The sequence below is a fragment of the Ornithodoros turicata genome, chromosome 5, assembly GCF_037126465.1.
Source record: "Ornithodoros turicata isolate Travis chromosome 5, ASM3712646v1, whole genome shotgun sequence".
Lineage (NCBI taxonomy): Eukaryota > Metazoa > Arthropoda > Arachnida > Ixodida > Argasidae > Ornithodoros > Ornithodoros turicata.
Window position 1 is genome coordinate 31,871,571 of NC_088205.1, and position 16,613 is coordinate 31,888,183.

The 16,613-nt window shown below is 45.7% G+C and overlaps 1 protein-coding gene across 2 annotated transcripts in view; it reads right to left on the reverse strand.

Moving 5' to 3' along the window:
• LOC135394297 (proton-coupled zinc antiporter SLC30A1-like) overlaps positions 1 to 14,509 on the reverse strand; it is a 53,254-nt gene extending 38,745 nt beyond the window's left edge. Inside the window, exons 1-2 of one of the 2 annotated variants that reach the window (XM_064624982.1) lie at positions 14,359 to 14,508; positions 958 to 1,044 (exon numbers count right to left, since the gene is read on the reverse strand). The gene's annotated coding sequence lies outside the window, so the exon portion shown is untranslated. Of the gene's footprint in view, positions 1 to 957; positions 1,045 to 14,358 lie in introns of both variants that reach the window. The other variant, XM_064624984.1, reaches the window with a different exon arrangement.
• Between the last annotated feature and the right edge of the window lie 2,104 nt (positions 14,510 to 16,613).

Genomic DNA, 16,613 nt, shown 5'->3' on the forward strand with positions numbered 1-16,613 from the left:
ATGAGGTGATTGCAAACTAACGAAAACTATCGCCTCCACGGGTCTAGTATAGGTCCCTTTTACATCATCCCAGGTCTCCTTCTATTCTTTTTTGTTTGTTTGTTTTTTGAGATTCAATTGAAAGTTACGTCTTCTGCACCGTTCTCGATTTAAAATGACACTGCCCAGCTTCAAATTCCATATTCTATGTATAAGCGTAAAGCTTAGCTAACGCATGGCTGCGACTACCACGGGGAAGCATCCATGTCATCATCGCTTTTCCATCCTTTATTCTTGTTGCTGTTGCTGCGATTAATTAAGTGGCAAATTTCCTCGCAAGATGTATTTGTTGTCGTTGCCAAAGAAGAGCTCAATATAATCATTATATGCGCGCGCGCTTTTTGGAGTTTGCACTGCGAAACAGCATCCACCGATACAGTTAACCGCAATAGGTCGTCTCTTCTCGGTAATTATTTTCATCGATGTCCACCCCGGCAATTCGTTGACACTCCAAACACAAAGACAATTTGTCCACAGTTGCGCTAAGGAATATTGTACACGTGCACTATTCCCACGCAGAAACAGCAAAAAGATAAAATAACTACAGAAGCTGTTGCGCCGCACAAAAGAGCACTCACTGAGTCAGCTGCAGCCAACAAGCTGTGCCAACCACATACGCACGCATATAGTATACATCTTCGGAAGCCGTTTGGGCCTCCAATCTATTTGTGGCGCCGCCGTAGGAGGCAGGACATCACTGTACATTCGCCGCCGTCCTGTTGTGGCAGCGAGAATAAAATGAAACGCGGAACGAGCACTTGTTCGTTTACACGGAGCAAGAAAACCGTTATTGACGCTACCCTGTTAGTTGAATTCAGGTGGACGAGAGCGAACAGCAGCACAGATGATCGCGCCGTTACATTCCAAAAACAAGTCTTCAGAGCATGCGCACAAGCTATCGCGTGACGTGGTACTCACCCGTGTTGTGCTGTAGCTGTGCTCCCTGCTTGATAACGGACTTTAGGAGGCGTCCATCACATCGGGTGCTGGAGCTGATGATATCCTCTGTACGACAGGGAGAAAGTGTTGTTGAACACATGCCAAACGGATACCGAAGGCGGACTGTTTCCAACGCCGGCTATCGTCGAGGAGCGAGGAGAACCCCCTCGGGGGAAACAACACTTCGCTTTAAAACGCTCACTATGAGTGTGCGTTCGGGAATGCGCTCCGCAAACTTGACACGCGAATAGTATTTCAAAGATGTGTTTCTCCTCTGGTACAGAGGAAGAGATTGCCCGGTTAATACGATTGAACATGTCGTAAAATGAGAAGCGAGCAACCACAACGTCGCACCGGAACCGATTTCGAGAAAAACTCGTTTTTTTATCTTGCCTGTCCTCAGGGAGACGATGTTCGGCGCTTTATTTGAACTAGATTTCTGTCGCAAATTTTCATCTGGCGGGAGCTGTATTTTTCTATATTTTAAATTTTGTATTTTGTATTGTTTTTGTATTTTATTTCTTTTCGGGAAAGACCAGATTCCTCCCGATTATTATCTACCCCATGACTCAATTTCGAACCAATTCTGGTGAAACCCGGTATGTTTTCGAATTCTATTCATGTACCGAGCATCAACGCGAATGTGATGTACATTATTCATATTGCCCTTATTTGTGTACACTACTTAGTAGCAATCTGTATGCATGTCTGATGTAAATACGTAGGATTTGGGTGCAACAATAATCCGTGCGAAGCACATGATGTTACAACATGTGGTGCTTGTGCCTATAATGGACGAGGAATGCATGTTTGACCAATATGAGCAACCTTAAGTGTGGGCCCCTCGCTGAAGAGAAAGAACAAAATAACCCGATTACACCCGTATGTATCAATAGCACCCGATTTTACGAGGAATTACAGATGTAAAAATAGCCCCCAATTGTGCCCCTTGAATCCGGCTAAAGGCTTTAACCCGAAAAAGACATACCCTTATAGGCTGTGTTGATTGATGGGAAACATCTCATGTCATCCTCACTTCTCCTTCATTTATTGTTGTTGTTGATTGCGCAGAAGATTGGTGGCTGCACATTTCAGTATCCGTCATTTTGTGGCACTTATTCGTGACTAGTCGATCTATATGTTTGACCCGGAATATCCATTTGTCCGCGATGCAACATGCCTCGGCAACATAACTCCTTGTTACCTCAGCGACATAACTCAGTGTTATACCGAATTTTTAGTGTGGGGGCAGACGGGGCCCAAGTCCCAGGGCCCCAAAAAACCGCATCTTCGCAAAATGCTATTTGTTTGTTTTTATTTATACAATACCGCAGGCCCCACATAGGGCCCTGGCAGGAGTGGTTTCACTGTACAAAATAGCGTGTATATACAGCCAGCAAGAGATAGAATAATTAGTAACTGGAATAATAGCTACGCTTCTAGTAAATGATATGTATTGTTAAATCCTCATAAAAATCACTTTTTCTGGTCAGCGAATTCTTATACAGCATAATATCTGTGCTGCTACAGTAATAATAGTAGCACATATAAGACGGTCCCCGCGTACTGTGACGACGAGTATCTTGACTTTACCACATGCAGAATACAAGTACGGCGTGAGAATCACCGATGTTTGAAATTTGGCATGGCGCCAATGGTACCAGCAAGTTTTAATTGCGCAACGAATGGGGAACTGTCATTTGGGCTAGAGCATATGCGATACACTCTTACGAATGAGTATAGATAAATGTTTGGGTCGAGTTCTTGAAGCACACCAGATTTTCAGAAAGAATGTCCCGACCAGGGTATCGTGGATATGTCGATATGCTTTAGGTTCCACGTGAAACAGTGAACGAATCAGGACGTACAGCTTGCGCCAAAAGTCCATTGAACACGCGAGCAGCGTTTTTCTCCGCGCCGCGCCACCCTAGCGGCTGCCGAAAGTTGGCGGGAGCGGACAGGTCCATTCATTTGGAGGGGGCGCAGGGCATAACACTGCCAGCGACCCACCGTGGCGTTTGCAGTAATTACCCCACAAGGGCATTCCCGTGGAGCGTTTCGTGGAGCAAATTCCTATCGCAGTTCGCAGCTGGAAGATAACAGTTTCTTTTCTCTTTTTCGTACTCGTATTCCTTTTATTTTGTCTGGGGATGACGGGCGCTGGCAAATCAAAGCGTACGACATTGACGTAGAAACAAGAGAGGGAAGAAAGAGCCAAATGACACTTCATTAATATTTTATTTAGTATCGCGTGAAGCGAAAGAAAAATGATATCTTAAAGATAAAGATATCATTTTTTCTAGAGTATTCAGCAACATCCGACCACGCCTTCTTCGGCTGTATGATGCTTGGGGTCTCCCTCACCCCATCATCACTGCAACTGTATAAAAAGACAAAGCCTTCTTCACCTCAGCACTAGTTCAAGATGACCGGCGACAGGATTAGTCTGGGGCGGAGGCGACAGATCGTGTCCATGTCGCTTGCAGGGCATTCTCAGCGAACGATTGAAGTGGGATGCTGCTTGTCTTCGGTGAACCGTATCATTCAGCGCTTCCTTGATGAAGGGCAACCTGAAGATGCACCAAGGTCTGGACGTCCGCGGGCAACGACGTCGGACGAGGACAGGGCAATAATTGCTGCAAACGTGGTCGACCCGTTTCCGTTGCCTGGCTGACACCTCCTTTTGTGTGAATAAACATATACCCCCCTCCCCGTTTCTGACGGCTGTCGATCCAAAGAAGGAGCTGAGCCTGCAAGCGTCGAGTACAACCTCTCCGTTCCGGAATCGCGGTTCAGAAGCCCGCGCTGAAGCCAGAACACCGAGAGGCAAGACTGGACTTTGCCTTACGCTACGCGGAGTGTGACCCCGCGCAGTGGAGCCACGTGCTGTTTACTGATGAGGCAACGTTTAGTACGAAGTGGTCCCAGAGGAGGCGGGTTTGGCGTCCTCCTAACTGCAGGTAATACCTTGAGAGTCCGCGCTTCGAGACGGCCCTATTCATCTTTTTTTTTTTTTTTTTGCTTTTCAGATATCTATTCCAGTACGTTCACAGCGTGGTCTCCAGTGGACGGCACTCCGTGAGCGTGTGGGGCGCCCTTTCGCACCAGTGCTTGGGGCCTCTTGTCCGCCTAGACGGCCGCTTCAACGGGGCAGCATACGTTAGAGTCATCGAAGATCATCTGCTCCCATACGTCCTTGACGGTCCTTTCCCTGACGGTTGCTTTATTCTGCAGCAAGACAGAAACCCGGTTCACATGTCGTCCACTGTCCAGAGCAGACTAGACGATCTTGGTATCATGCAGCTTGAGTGGCCCACTTGCAGCCCGGATCTGAACGTGATTGAAAATGTATGGGGCATGATGAAATTCCGAATGAGCAAAAAGCGGGTGCCAATTCGGTCCAAGGACGCCTTATGCGAGGCGATAAACATGGAATGGACGTCCCTCAAGGAAGACATAGTACTACACCTCGTGGGCCAGCTCTATCAATCGCTGCCAGACCGCATGTCCGCTGTGATCTCCGCGAACGGGGGCTTCACGCGATACTAAATAAAATATTAATGAAGTGTCATTTGCCTCTTTCTTCCCTCTCTTGTTTCTACGTCAATGTCGTACGCTTTTATTTGCCAGCGCCCGTCATCCCCAGACAAAATAAAAAGGAAGACGAGAACGAAAAAGAGAAAAGAAACTGCAGAAGGCAACGCTCTGTGTCATTCCTGATATCTTCCAGCTGCGAACTGCGATAGGAGTTTGCCTGGTAAAACGCTCCACGGGCATGCCCTTGTGGGGTAATTGCTGCAAACGCCACGGTGGGTCGCTGCCTGTGTTATGCCCTGCGCCCCCTCAAAATGAATGGACCTGTCCGCTCCCGCCAACTTCCGGCCGCCGCTAGGGTGGCGCGGCGCGGAGAAAAACGCCGCTCGCGTGTTCCGTGGACTTTTGGTGCAAGCTGTACCTAGAGGCCTGTATAACCAAGTCAAAGGTTATGATAATTCGTATAATTCACGTCTTTACGTCACAAAATATGATGAGCGACACCACAAGGGTGGATCGGTGGATTAATTGGTAGCCACCTAAAGTATCTTTAACAAGCGCTAAAACCCTAGAACACAAACAAAACAGTCTGAAGGGCATCATACCGACTGAGAGAAGGCCGATCGTCAAGGCAAAGACGAATGAACGCACTGTATGCACTTGTCAGACGGTTTGCGTGTTCATTGTCGCTGATTCCTATATACAGGGTGTCCCAGAGGACGTATCATCGAATTATAATAAAAAAACTACGCCACCTAGAACCGTGCGGTCAACGCCATTTGTTCTTACTATGTTTTTGCCAGATGTGAATGTCATGTAAGGTAAGTTTTATTATGTAAATTTTTGCGAACTGAGCACGGGAATTTGCCAAGCAAAGGTCACTTTTTTACCCCACCAATGCGAAGAGCGTGCCGAATTTGCTAAAATTTATGATAATTGAGAGGGATATTGAGGAGCTATCCTATCGAAAAAAAAACCGAACATCATGCTTTACGGAGCAGCCGGAGCATAGCGCGCGACGAATTTTTCAGCGCAGTCTTTGTCAGTCCGACGAGAGGGGGTTGCAAACCCAGGCCATACCAGGATAGCAGAAAAAGATAACACAGGCGTGGCTTATCGCATCCAGTTTCCGCTGGGATTTGCCTGCCCTCCCCAATTTCAAGAACTGTCACTTTTTCTACTATCCCTCTGTGGGCTGGGTTTGCAATCTCCTTTCGTCGGACTGGCAACGATTGCGCTCAAAAATGCTCCGGCTGCTCCAAAAAGTATGATGTTCGGCTATGTTTGTTTTGTTTGTTTGTTTTTTTTTCGATGGGGTAGCTCCTCAATATCCCTGTCAAGTACCATGAATTTGGGTAAATTCGGCACGCTCTTCAATTGGTGGGGCAAAAAAGTGACTTTTACTTAGCAAATTTCCGAGTTCAGTTCGCAAAAGTTTACATGACAAAGCTTAAGTTACATGACAATCACACCAGGAGGTGGCAAAGCATAGTAAGAATGGCCTCAATGAATGGTTTGACCGCATGATTCTAGATGGCGTAGTTTTTTTCTTTTTCTTTCACTGACACGTTTTCTGGGACACCCTATATACGTGTGTGGGGAAATCCACTGCCTGCCAGGAAGATTTCTGCACCACGAGATGTCTGTTCAGCACACAATTTTCTGACGCAGCGTGTCAGAATGCTATCAGAGATGGGGTTCGTAATTTTGTAATTTTTCGGATTGCTAGGATATGTTTAGGGACGAGATGTAATAGGCACAGGTGACAGTTCTCTCGTCCCAAGTGAGGAAGCGCTCTCGAACAAAAGAGAATCCAAAATGAAATGTGCCGATCCGATACCTACAGATAAGGCAACCGGAAAGCCATTTGTTCAATAACATACAGAAGGCATCTTGCCTGTGGGAGCGGCTATGCACCAAATGTCACCAAAGGCACCTTCGAGACAATAACAACTACAGCTACATGAATGACGATGAGATGAGGTGATGATTCACCGCAACAATTGCGGTACCATACCTCAGTGCATGTGGGCTATAATATACTCGTACCTTCGAGATCGCACCACGAGTCAGAAATTTCATGTGCGAGAGAGCAAGGACGACCCGAGAGCCAGCTTCTACAAGACGTGTCCAGACGAGTTTGCTGGAATCCTAGCCCATGTTTTTGTGTGTGTGTGTGTGTGTTTTTTTTTCAACATTTATAAGTGCAAGCCACACTTACTATCCACGCGAAAAGTCATGACGCGGTCTTAATTCCGAAGAAGATAACGGGAGTTTAAATTCAGAAAATCAGGGACTATCGTGCCATCAGTCTACTATCAAGTGACTCTAAGATTCTTACCAAAATACGTGCACGGTGGCCAGGAACGGCACTGAACGAAGTGATTTGCATGCTCCAAGTCTCTGGTTTGATAGGACACAAAATAGGCTGAAACCAGCATGTCATGTGAACTACATAGGAAACCGCGAATAGAATGAGGGCTCAGCTGGTTATATTGCAGATCGATCTCGTTCAGGTTTGACGAAGTGGATCGTCATTATTTGCTCTCACTTCTGAAATGGTGTCACATTGGGAAACACAGTGAATAAGCACTACAGTACCGCAATGCGGACAGAACGAACACGCAGAGACATCTCATAACTCATCGACACGGCAGAGATGCCGTAGCGATGAATGTTCAGTTGCTTGAACGATGAATATAGTATACTGCATCTTAGTTGTGATATGCCTTAGTATACAGGGTGTTTCGCCTAAAATGATAAAAAATTCTAACGGGCGACGTACGTACTTGCGGTACTTTCGGCAATTACCTTCTGTAAACTTTTGCCACCATTTAGGAAGGCTTTGGACAATTTTTAATTGTGGGAAAATTTATTTTTTCGATCGAACTTTGAAAATTGCCAAGCGAACCTCACTTTTTTTACAGAAATATGAAGTCTTCCAGTGATAACTGCAGACTGAACAAAAACTATGCACAGCACAGCAACAGAAATAGTCGAAAAAAATTAGCCCCGCCTGCTTGATTGTCGCATAAAAGCGCTCGCTGAAGGTGCGACTAGAGGAGGAAGTGTTCCCACCTCTTGTTTTACTTTTACCTTACTTTCCCCCATTTTGACCTTGATGCTGGTGACTACCGTCTTATGACAAAGAAAACAAAACGATCGTCTTATTACAAGAAAGTAAGACAAATAAAGGCGGCGACACTTCCTCTTCTTGCCGCACATGTCGCGCGCGCTTTTTTTTGCGACAATAAAGCAGGCGGGGCTAAAGCTCCCCTTTTAATACTTTTTCTCGACAATTTCTGTTCCTACACTGTGCATAGTTCTTGCTGGGACTGCGGTTATCCGTCGAGGACTTCATATTTATGTAAAAAAAAAAAAAAGTGAGGTTCGCTTGTCAATTTTCAAAGTTCGATTGAAAAAATAAATTTTCCTGAATTAAAAATTGTCCAAAGCCTTCCTAAATGGTGGCAAAAGTTTCCATAAAGTAATTGCCGAAAGTACCACAATCCTCTGGCGTGTACGTCGCCAGTTAGAATTTTTTATCACTTTACGTGAAACACCCTGTATTTAACGCGCGCTCCAAAGCCGCTGTGGTAGGCTCGCGCAAGAGCCCATGGCGAATCACGGGCCGATATGATGCATTTAACGCGCGTTATGGGATAGCGACAAGTTGAAGATCGGGCACAGCCCAGGTCTGCATAAAGAAGGCCGATCGCATGCTAAGGCCGGCCCGCATGGTGCACAGTGCAAAATTGTGTACCTGGTGCTGACCAAGAAGATCTTGCTGCGGACCGCATTCAACAGAGCGAACCATGCGAGTATCGACAGACGAGCGACAGACTCAATTGGTAGAGCCCTAGACCGGTAATCCAGAAGATGTGGGTTCGATCCCTACAGCTAGCTAACCTTTTCAGTGACTTTCATCTTTCATCGTCAAAACGCAGATGATCTGGCAATAACCGCACCCACAAAACTGTCAGGTGGACAATTGAAGTATGCAGTCATCGAAATCGTTTATACTTCAATTGTTCATGTTCCCAGGCAACTCGAGGCTTGTGTTGTATTCGTCTGTTTCTATGTTCCAGCCTCAGAACAATTACTGTCAGGTGGAGGAATATTTGCAGCAGCCAGTTTTATTGCAACATCAAAGTCTGCGAAGTACGCGCGCATCAAGAAAAACAGTGGGAGCATGGATTGGCGTCTGACTTTGCCATCTGGCGGTACATCTGTGCACCCGCTGGCACAAGTATACCTGCTGGTACGCGAAAATTCAGGTACGATTATCCCGGTGTAAACTTGAAACACAGTGTTGCACCAGGTTTGCGGTGGAAACCGAGGCTTAGCCGATCCGCCGATCGCGCAGCGAGGAGGAGGGAAGCGCGCGCGCGGAGTAGGCTCTTGTCTGCCGGTGCGCGGCGGTCGTCGTCGTCCGAGTCCGTCAGTTCTCCTTCGCTCTTCGAAGTGGTCTACGTATGTCGAGACTCGAGTGTGCTCCTTCAGGAAGCATCTAATGCTAACGCATATCTACGTACCGCATAAATTTCATTGATCGTCCTCAGATTGTTAATACATTAGTGAGTTTTAGTGCAGCATACGCTATAACATTTGCGTACATAAGGGATAGCGTGGAGGTTCTGCGCACTGCGCGAAGCTCTATTTCTGTTTTGCGCGTGCGTCGAACCACCAACGCTATCCCTTACGTACGCAAAGACGATATCGTACGATGCACCAAAACACACTGTCATATACCTGGTCATGATGGTAGGGGAGACATATTTATTAGAAAAAAGAATAAGAAAAAAAGGGAAGAAAGAGAGGAACATGAGGGAGTTCGTGCGTTAACTCTTGGGTTGGTTCCATAGATGTTACGCGGCGTTGAAACTTTGTCATACCAAGGACTTGCATAACTATTCATTAAAATAAATTTCTTGTTCTTTATTCACCCATCACTTGAATAACTTGGATAATTATTCATCAATTGAATAATTATTCATTAAAATAAAGTTGCTGTTTATTCACCCATCACTTGGATAATTGTTCAGCACTTGAACAATGACTGATTGAAATAAAGTTGTTGATGTTTGTCCCCCATCCCTCACCATTTGATATCACCCGCTGACCAGTGGCAAATTTCCTCATCCATCGTCGCTTCATTTATCTGTAGTGACGTGAGTCAACCGAAAGACATCGTAACGAGGGGCACACGACCAATCTATGGAGAAAAACGCCGTCCAATTTCCTTTCGTTGATTATTTATAAGTGGAAAAGTGGGATACGCTTGTGGGTTGCTAAGAGTAATGTTACGGCATGATATCCCACAGAGTTGTAGGGATCGACGGAAACCAAGATGGCCACAAACATTCTGCTTCAGAACGTTTCTCGGCCTCAAAACCGTTTAGATAAGCTCTCTGTAACTGACATCGCTATTATGTGGAACCTTGTGACCTCTTCAGCTGTAGCATAGTCCTAATGCAGGGCCCCCATGCCGGGTGTTGATAAGCAAACTCTATTCGGTCAAACAACCACAAAATTCCTCCTCATATTGACGAGCCTTCTATATGTAAGAACTAAAATATGTCGTGCAGGGCCACCCACAGCAAGTCACCAAGGGGACGCCAGCGAGCATACCAATCAAATCATGGGCTGGAATGCATTGATATCCTTCACCGAGCGAGATTATGAAATCGTCCTTGACAATGAGACATTGGCTAGATCAGATAAAACGGAGAAACTCATCTCCGGTTCTGCTCGCAATCTTGCCAAGTTTATGAGACCAAAGAATGTACCAAAGGACCTCGTGGGCCCAGACCCATGCCCCGGGAATCGTAACACAGCACTAGCATCGGAGCTTCAAGAATCGTGGCTTTTCAAAGAGCAATAAAATACCTGCTTACAACGTACTTTTACGATCTACATGAGTTTAAATTCCCACCCGCGAGAAGGGTTCGTGCACACATCCATCCATATAGGAGCCGGTGGGTAGCCTCCCGTACAAGTGCTTCAAGAAGGGCAGGAAGGCACCGTGGAAAGCAGGAAACTGCACATCACGGCGTTTCCCCCTGGATTCGCCAGCGGTTTAATTGAACTGTTCGTGAGCGGGAAGAGGGGACGTGCTCGTGTGTTTCGGGCTTTATACTGACCAATAAGACGGCAAAGAAAAATAATAGAGGTGCAGTAGCTCTAGTAGAGAGCACAGATGCAAAATTTCCAGATATTCTGAATCAATTAACTGCTGAAAAAAAAAAAAAGCATTTTTCGTGTTTTCTCTGGAAAAATTTGAAACAACGAAATTTTTCACTGCTGCAGGACATAGATTGATTAGCGAACTTTAGAGAACACATTATAGAGTAACACAAATTATAAATATAGATTTTATTTGTTGCATAATTTGTTATGTGGAGATGCAAAATGCAGGTAATTTTGACTTACTGAAATGAAAGAACGGCTTTCTCATATTTGCTTTGTAGGAAGAACTAAAAAAAGAATATCTGGCGATAACCTAGCTTTTCCTTGTTCAGTGACTAGGGGGATATGTTTATTGAAAATAAAAAGAAAGGGAGGAAGTGACTAGGATTCATAATAGTGCGATCGTTCACCATATATATCAAAAGTGGAACACCTTTTATTTGGTCTAACTCCAGACATACTCATGTAAAAGAACAAATGCAATAGTTGGCTAGAACTAGTAAACAGATCCCCAAGATCCCCATTTTTTTTCTTATTCTATCACATCACATCACTAGTAAAAAGATAATTTTGGTCCCGTTTATGCGTGATTAGAAATTTTGGGCAATTCTTCCGGCGCAGAGGAGAAAAACCCCTTGTGGCCACTTCGTCCACGGGCCATCCCATCCACTGTGCCATGCCATCCATCGTGCTTTCTAATCCACCCAGCTGCCTCGTCCATTTTGAGCGGATAAGCCGACAGGCCGGAACATTCACCACACCATCTCATCCACGGCTCCGGTATGCACATTTTTCACCTTTTGTCCTGGGCTCTCGCATATCTAGTTTTATTTCTTCATTATTCTTTATCTGTAGTGTTTCGTCTGATTAAAAACTTTTGTTGCTCATGCGCGTGGTTGTCTTGCCACGTAAAGCCACGGCAAGCAGTGTGGCGGTTAGAACAAGAGAAGGGGGTCTATTTATTTTGGCAGGAAAAGTCAGCCAGAAAGGCCGGTTGAGGAAACGAAGAGGCCATTATGGAAAGTTGGCGTAGATATAGTCAAGATTTCGAATGGGGATTGCCGAGAGCAACTCTAGGATCATTGCTCTTCCAGAGTGTCTACCTTGCAAGTTGTCACATTCGGTGATTTAAATGGAGAGTTTTAGTACACTGCGTACGCAAATGTCTTGCGCACGCAAGGAAATAGTGGATGCGCTCCACAGTCCCCACGCACCGAACGTGCGCAGTGTGAATACGCTATTTCCTTACTGGGCGATTGCGTACACTGCAACTAGAACTGTCAAAAAGATAGTTTTAGTTTGCGGTTACACGCTTGCGTACAGGGACTGAAACCGAAACGAATATCGGTTCGGTTACGGCTCACTGTCAGAATAGACCCTGTTTGCAAACAAATGACGTCAGGTTGTACAACAGCGCCGCCAACTTGGTAGACTGGAACTACTATAGCAAAAAGTCGATACGTCGCAACAACAACAACAACAACATATATATTGTGACGACGAAGTGGGGAGGTTTTCCACTCTAGGAGTGGAACGCTACCCCATAGCTAAGGGTCTAATATGAGTGGTGACAATGATGAGTAATGACGGTGAGAGATGACGGGAATGATCGAAGGGGCGATGGCGATGCTGAACGTGATCGTGATGGTGGGAATGTCCGAGGGCGCAGCTGGAGTCATAATGAGTCCTTTAGGCCTGTCGCCTCAAAGAAGTCAACCACATGACAATAGGTCACAAGAAAGCCACGTTTATATATAGTTTTCCATATTGCAAGGTTTCTATGCAATTCATGCATATTATTGGTTGTATAGCCTTGTTCTGCTCCATTCTACTAGTAACCCTATCTTTTCGGTAGCCCTTTCTAAAGGTGGCTACCGGGGTTTTCCATCTTCAGGAGCCTGAAGGGCACGAATTTATCTCGGAGTGCACTGCACGTGATTTCTCTATACAAATTACAAAGTAAGCGCGAACTAAGTCGTAATAACAAACTACATTCTGCACAGGATTATGACGTTGACTATCGAGACGATGCAACCAACCCTTGGGTGGAGACTTCTTTTCTTTCCGCGGTGGACTGGGAACGCGAATGAAGACACCAAAGCGACTAAAAACGTGACCCCATTTGTGTGTACCACTAATACAAAGAAGGGAGCCGTGACCATCGTGAGGGAATATGGCTTTGTGAAACCGCAGTGTTCTCCGTCCGCGCTGTTTCGGTTTCACTGTGCCTATACCAACGTCATGAATACGTCACGGTGACGTTTCTTCGGTAGAGGTCTATTCTGAAAGCGATTTCTGTTACGACTATGGGGTTCGCCGTTTTAATATTTCCGCTTACCAGTAACAAAATAGTTGTTCCGTTTTTTCTTTCTACATTTTTTTTCTCTAGGATGTATCTGCAGGCTGCATGGATGTCGCAAAGTGACTACAAAGTGCAAACGGGTAAAAATTAACATATTTATCTGTTGCACTCCTAAAGGGTGGTGCAGTGCCAAATTCATCTTCCACGCATTTTTGCCGTGTGTGACATTCCCCGTAAAATAATTTATTGCGGTCTCTATTATCTCGTGCACATTCATTTCACTCGTGCTGTAACAAGCTACAAGGCAAGAAAAACTGCGTGCGCTCATGTGGAAACAAACAACGTGCAACGCTTGGTATCTTAAATGATCACAGTAATACAGTTCATAACTCATAAGCGACGTACGCAATACATACCATACGATACGTATGTCATCCGAATATGGGTCAAAGCGCAACAGATGGTATGTTGTCTGCACAACTTCTGAATGAAAAGCACATGACGAAGAGATGTACTTTAACAGAAGCACGTTCTACACCACTAATCAGAATTGTAAAGCATACAAATATCGCATCCACTGTTGTCGCGTTCATGCTTGAACCGACCCATATGAACTGGTAACCGAAATCAAATTTTTCGTTTCAGGTTACGTTTTCGGTTAATTGCCGATGGCGAATTGCGGTTACGGTTCTTGTAAAAATTTAAGTACCAAGCGGTTCCAAGCCGTTCAGCGGTCATTCAGGTTCCGTTCCGGTTTCAGTCCCTGCTTGCGTAGGCTATGCGTTAGCAGTTAGCGGCACGCCACAGTATCGTGGGGCACGCACATTTTTAGTACGGCGCAGCGCGCAGTCACGCAAACCATTATGTCACCACCTAAAAGCTACACAATGTCTACCTTGAAGAACGAAGCTGCATAGCCAAGTGCAGCTAAGACAATCCACCCCCTCCTCCTCTTCTCTCCCCCCCCCCCCGTTCAAATAAATATATCCCCTATCGTCCAGTCCAACGCCATTGGTGTCACGTCTATCTTTGCGTGTGTCTGGTGGGTGTTGCAAACTGCAGGTCTTAAGCTGATCGCATTCCACGAGAACGGAATGCAAGCGGCCCTGTGTATACGCCACGCTAAATTTGTATAGTATAGCGCACGTACGCTGGGCGCGAAAATTGCTTTGCGTTCGTCGCATGCGCAATGTTAAGAACGCTGCAATGCGCACGCAATGCCTTTGCGTATGTTTGCCTCTGCCAGTCCCAAAATCCCCCAAAAATCTGCTTTCGTTTCGGAACATGGAATGCAGCAGGGCATCACACAACAATAATATGCGGCAAATGAGACACTAGCAGGGCATCGTACTCACCTTATGTATGACGACCGTGTTTCGAACAGGTGGAGATCTTCTTTCGACGATCACACAACGCCGGCAGTGTTTTTCACGCTGTATCGTAAAAGAGCAGGAAAGGCGACCGCCTGTGCGCGCTTCAAATGACACCGTGGATTGTTTCGCGATTCATTTCAAATCTCCACAAAGGTTCATGGTTCGAGTGCGTCTCCCAATCTGAGACAAGTGTGCTCGAGACCAGCCTTATCACATTGATAGAGGCGACACAATCTGCGTTTCAGCGCATCTCCGTCGTGAAATCAGCGAAGAAGTTGCTGGCTGCTGTGCATGGAGATGTTGACAGCCGCCTTGGTGTTTCGGTTCGCGGAGCTTCCCGAACGCATGCAGAAACAACCTTGAACAGCCCTTATGCACTCACACATTGAGTACATTCTGCTACTCTAGTAGTGTTTCGTCGACTTCTCACGTTGAAATATGGCAGTATTGTGTTGTGTTCGTCTCTTTGTGTTCGAGCCTCAGAACAGTTACTTTCCATCGTTGTCTAATTGTGCTGTTTAGCATTCGTTTTTGTTCGTCTATGCGCGTGTTTATTGGTGTTGTAAAGTCATAACTAGCGTTAGAAATTGTACGAAAGCATGTTTTTCTCTGTGGACCGCATGTGCACGCAAAACTTGTTCCGAGTACATAACACATGTTCAGGAACACCAGTGATTTCCCCAGAAATTCACTGCTGGGAGGGTGCTTTACATTCACAAAGTTGACTGCAACGGCCAAACGACGTGCAAACTGCAAGATTTGATGTACACATTTATTGCACATGTTCTGAAAGATTGTGGTAATTGTGCTTGTGGTAGAAAAACAAGTTAGAGAGGTCTTACACAAGGACAAGTTTCTTGCCATGTTAAAGAAACACGGAACATCACAGTCAAAAGGCTTTTTTTCTTCAGGTATGTGAACAAAGTGCAGATAATGAGTGCAGCTTGTAACGTCCATTGGCTTTCAAGAGTAAGGTATTCTCAAAGTTCTTGTCTGTAAGGCAGCCACATCTCCTTGTCCTAACAAGACCACCAACCGAAAACAGACGCTCCACTGGTGCACTGCTGGGCAGCACAACATTGCACTTCATGAACACCTTGAGCACACAAGGAAGATCTTTCAAGCACTTTAACGACTCTGAAGTGCTGGTCGATACCCACAATTCGTACTCCTTTTCCCACGGCGCAAGAGTTGTTCTCCTTTCACATTCAAATGTAAACAATCTGCACCGAAAAATGTACAGATCGGAATGGAGTCTGTGGGTAATGACTGTGAGAACGAAGAAAGAAACGGTGTGAAACTGACCCAAATATTAAACATTGCATGGGCCTTCCCAGATAGCATTCAAAGTAATTCCGAAAGTAATTCAAAATGCGTTACTTGTAAAAGTATTTCAATTACAGTCACAATTACATAAAGCCTAATGTAATTCCAGAAGTAATTAATTACTAAGAAAGTAATTAATTACAGTAATTCAATTACTTGTAATTAATTACTTTACAGGTCTGCTGGGCATGTTGTGTTTGTTGTGTTCCTTCAATTTTTTTATAAAGGTGTTGCTTGCAGAGTAATTGAAGAGTTTGTCTAGAAGGAACTTCTTGATCCCTTGGGGATCTCGACGTAGTGTGTACAGCATGATGAGGGTGGGGGTATCCATGTATAGTCCACTTGTGCGCGCATTAGGTGGAGTAACTTCGCCAATCATACTGGCGGTTACTGTGGTACGGAGAGCAGCCAAGTGAAGGCTACTGAGGGATGCCCGTGTGTTTTCCGCGGTGGGTAGTTCGCGACTACCCTATTCCCAGATCAGGAGGGACTGCACAACGCTCCCTCTCCTGTGCCACCACCACATTTCGCCCTTTCTTTTTTTTTTTAACCCTTCCCTCGACTCCCTTGCCTGGCTGCACCGAGCCGCCACCCACGAGCAGGCTGACCGCACCTCCCTCGAACACCATTCCCCCATCTCTACGACGCATACGTCACCAACTTTGTCTGCAGCGGCCAGGGCGTGTTCTACCTGATTGTCTACTTTGAGAGTAACTGTCTTGGTTGCTAAGATAATTTCGTCATTTCTCGAGTAGGTGACGGCACCGGCATTTCGGTTGTCTTCCCTCTTCGTAAGGGAGGAAACGCATCACAGGCCTTCCAATGTCGCGGTAGGTTGGTCAAGGTCTCCGAGAGGGCGAAGACGTTGCAGTTGGCCAGTACCGGGTCAGTCGCTATGTCGGTAACATTGG